The sequence below is a fragment of the Lolium rigidum genome, chromosome 7, assembly GCF_022539505.1.
Source record: "Lolium rigidum isolate FL_2022 chromosome 7, APGP_CSIRO_Lrig_0.1, whole genome shotgun sequence".
Taxonomy (NCBI): Eukaryota; Viridiplantae; Streptophyta; class Magnoliopsida; order Poales; family Poaceae; genus Lolium; species Lolium rigidum.
The window spans coordinates 352,499,000-352,503,433 of NC_061514.1; the positions used below are offsets into that span (position 1 = coordinate 352,499,000).

The 4,434-nt window shown below is 47.0% G+C and overlaps 1 long non-coding RNA gene across 1 annotated transcript; it reads left to right on the plus strand.

Annotated features, from left to right (window-relative positions):
• The first annotated feature begins 1,828 nt into the window (after window positions 1-1,828).
• On the plus strand, window positions 1,829-2,907 carry LOC124669436. The gene is made up of 4 exons (XR_006992187.1): window positions 1,829-2,033; window positions 2,147-2,260; window positions 2,728-2,738; window positions 2,823-2,907. It is a non-coding gene; the product is annotated as an uncharacterized LOC124669436 (long non-coding RNA).
• Window positions 2,908-4,434: the final 1,527 nt, after the last annotated feature.

Here is a 4,434-nt window from a genome sequence, read left to right on the forward strand (position 1 = left end):
TGAAGGCCTACCAGGGCGACCCTCCTTCTGCACCACCAGCTCTTCCACCTACTTCGGATGGGCGTCTCGAGCCTACCCCGGTGAGTGTGGCTCGCGTGTTGAAGGCCCAGCAGCGCCGTGGTGTTTGGCACGTCTTGGTGCATTGGACCGGCCTGCCTGAGGACGAGGCGACTTGGGAGAAGCTTGAAGATCTCCGTCGGCAGCTTCCGAAGTTCAGCTCGAGGACGAGCTGTTTGAGAAGGCAGGGAGAGATGTTATGGTCGGTCCGACCTACCAACGTAGGAAGCCCACTAGTGGCTAGTTAGGGGCTTAGCCCAAGTAAATTAGGGGCTTAGCCCAAGTAAATTAGGGTTTCGAGGAGGCCGTCCTCCTATATAAACACTTGTATCCCTTCAAGATTAAGCAGACAATAATTCAGTATCATTACTGTCTCGTCTCCTGAAGGGAGACGGGAGAACCCTAGCCGCCGCCTCCTTCCTCCGCGACGGCGCCCAGCCGCCGCCTCCTTCCTCCGCGACGGCGCCCAGCCGCCGGCGCCGAGCTCTCCAACCTCTCCGCCCTCACTTCCACCCTTACAACCTCCGCCCTAGACCCGGTAGAACCCTAGCCTCTACCAGATGACGAGTTCAAGCAAGCTAGCAGAATTATTGTCGACATGGCCTTGTAACATTCACAGAAAAATCATATGTTCAAATTTTGGATGCGATTCCATTACAGTTTCTAAAGGTATAAACGATGCCCCCCATAGGGGGCTTCACAGCGATTCCAGCTTTTGAACCGTCGGATCTTTACTGTTCCTGGTCAACACTCAATCTCAGCCGTCCATTTCTGGCAGTAGCGCCCTTGCAAAAGCCATGAACTGGCCGTTATCTACCCGCATCTGGCTGCGTCTGGGTCCTACGGTCCGTTGGGTCCACACATCAGTCTCTGCGGCTCGTTTCCGTTTCCGCAGCTAGCGTGCAAAATATCTTCACCGCGGAAAACGTGCGCCGAAACCCTACCTCACCCAATCCCTCGCACCCACCTCCTCCCCAATCCCCTCTCGTTCTATGGCATGGCAGCGGCGGCGGCGCCGAGCACGCGCCTGGGCAACGGAGCCGAGCGCGCGCCAGAAGACGGCGGCAGCGAAGGCGCGCCTGGCGACGGCGGCGGCGAGCGCCGCATCTGGGCGATGACGGCGAGCGCGAGCGCGCGCCTGCGCGATGGCGGCGAGCGCGCGCCTGGAGATGGCTGCGGCGAAGGCGCACTTGGCGGCGGCGGCGAGCGCGTGCCTGGAGATGGCGCGGCGAAGGCGCACCTGGCGGCGGCGGCGAGTGCGCGCCTGTGCGACTGCAGCGACTGCGGTGGCGAAGGCGTGCCTTGGCGACGGCGAGCGCGCAATTGGAGCGCGCGTTGGAGGAGGTGGAGGCCGAGGATTAGGCAGCCGCCTCGCCGGCGCCTGGAGCTCCGTCCTCCTCCCTCGACGGCGAGGGCGGACAAGACACATCTGGAGGTGGCACGTCTCGGGAAGACGTGCGAGGGCACCTGCCTCGAGCTCCACCTCGACTTACCACCTCGTGCCCTCGCAGCTCCGCGTCGAGCTCCACCTCAACCTTGCGCCCCTGAGATCCGCCTTGAGCTCCACCTCGACCTTGCGTCGTCATCATGCCGGAAGGACAGTTGTTTCCGTCGCTGGTGGTGTAAGCTGAGAGAAAGAGCATGAGGCATCGATCTTCACCTCTTCCAACCCCAGCTGTGGAGGCGCAAGATCCACAACCTCCAGCCCTGGGCGTCCTCCTCCCTTACATGGTCACAGGTCACTGAGGACGATGAGAGGCAGCGGAACGGCTCGCTCTCCTACACCTCTTCATTCAGGTCTCTCTCCCCCATCCTCCTCTCTATCTACCTAGATTCCCTTCATGAACCAGCTCGGGAATAAGCAATATAATGATGTTTATATATTTTGGTATTTCCTCTGTAGAGATGGACGGATTTGTGTATTTCCCCTGTAGAGATGGACGAGGGTGCCGAGGCAAGATGGTTCCATGTGCACTGTAAGATCCTCTTCCTTTTGTTCATGGCAACCTGCGAGCTTTCTCCATCTCTGTTCTATAGCACATATTTGTTGGATGCTGCTAACAAATCGATGATTGATCGTTCTGTCTAGATGTGCTTCTAAGAAGAGATATGGAGGACCAGTTTTTCCCTGTAATTCTTTCACTACAACTGATGTCGGGATTGGTATTCTTGCAATCTTACCTGAAGGGACTGCACGTACATGGTTTCAGGCTTTCAAATTTTGGATGTATAGGGAGAATCTTAGAATTATTTGCTATGGTAATAATTGTTATATTGAGATAACAGAAATGATCTTTTAGCTTACACACCATAGAGATTAAAGTATCACTTTGACTGGCTGTTTTTGCTTCTATTGCACTACAAATAGTACAGTCAGGTATACCAATTTAGACTATTCATCTATATTGAAAGTTATGATTTTATATTTCAGAGATTAAATGAGATTGAGTATGAGGAAAGAGTTCATGTTGATCCCTAGAGCTATGAAGTGTTCTCTTTCATTTCCTGGTCAGATTGTTGGATGTCAAGTAATATAGCTACTGTATTTTTTTGCTTTGGTAAAATTCAGCTAGGATATCTCTGAAATAATTCAGCAAGGAAGATATCTTATATGTTATTTTTCTTATGTTTGGATATCTCTGAAGTTCGCATGTTGTTTCTCATCACCAGGCCAAGGATAGGTGGGTGTCTATGGGTTTGTTCCTCTCCTCTGTTGAGTGCGTCTGCCTGTCTCAATCATGTTACTGTGATGTCAATATGTTCAGGGGACTCATCATGTTTGGTTGTGGGGACTCATCATGGTATCTTGAGGGAAAAGGTTTAGAAATCCATTAAAACTGAATCTTAGGTGAGTTCTCAGTTTCAAGGTTCATAGCTACTATTTGAAGTTATCTGTTAATTCCTCTTACTATCATGTTTATTTGTCCTGGTTTGCAAGGCATCTTTTCTGATTTATATTAGCGACATGGGAAAGAAATAACTAATTCACACTCTTCTACTATTCCAGATTCGCTTTAAAAACTATTTTAATGTTAGCAAGAATTAACTAATTCATTTTTATTCTACCATTGCAGGTTTGCTTCGAAGACTATTTTCACCAAATCAAAAATAGGCATATTTTTTTAATCTCCCCTTGCAAGATTTTCAATATGGTTCTAATGTTTCCACATGAAGATTATTACTTAATGAAATATACCATTTATTATGTACAAAGATTGATTGACATCAACTCTCTGATGTATGGGGATGCACAACAGCTTACAAGCTTTCATAGGTATGCACAACAACCTTCAGATCAAACATCTCAACTGTACTGTCAAAAATGGCATGCCTCCTATTATGTTTTTGAACTGGTTGATCTGAAGGGAACGACTAATCCAAGCATGGCCCGTGGATAGTCGCTATTAGGACGCATCCAAGCCGTCTCTTTGCGGTATAACTAAGGTATTTACATTGTTGGATGCAAGCTCGATCAAACGGCCAGAAAGCGACTGTAACAAGTATTTCAGGAATTACGTTAGAATTTAACATATTTAGAGCATGGGTTCCTCTCCCTGTTGGTTTTTTTGTGGTCTTTCAAAAAAAAGGAAGTCAATCATGAGCAAGTTCTTGATAAAAGATAGGTTATCATTCAGGTGTGTTTATTTACTATCATTCCTAAGGCCTGGTTTGGTTATAAGAAGCAGCTCCACAATTGGTTAATACAAGCCGTTCCTCAATAGGTACTAAGTTCCTAGAAAATTGGGCTTGACAATTTTTGCCACCAAATGATATGTGTGAGTTGAAAAAATAACACATTCATTTCTTATATGGTGTGTGAACTAAGCTAAGGGAGATGACCATTAAAAGACAGAACGGCTATTTATGAATATAATTTGGCTGAATAAAATTCAACTTGCTTCGTACTTTGGTTCCACATATATTTACATTTTACCCTACTTTGTCCGGTGGCTCAGTATGGTTCTAATTGTCGGTACTGTCTATCTTCTTAGTCCTGAAAAAATAACTCTTTGTACTTGATTTCTCCAATCCCCCATTTATTCTTGCACAAAAGAAGAATTTTTGTCGGATCAGGCTCATTGACTACACCATCGCTGTTTAATTGTACTATATATTATACATCACCTGGGTCGTTTTGCTTGGTTCCACTCTATTTCCTGGACCAGTTAATCCAAATCCTGCGAACCTGCCTCTTATCATCGAATCAAAGGGTTTGTTGTCTTAAAAGTGAGCTCTCTTAATCAGAGGATTAATTGACTCTTTTGCACATCTCATTTGTTTCTATATAATAAGACATAGCCTTCTATTTATTAATAGATATATAGATATGGAAACTCCGCTCGATTTCAGTTTATTTTAACTCAACTCTTAGGTTAT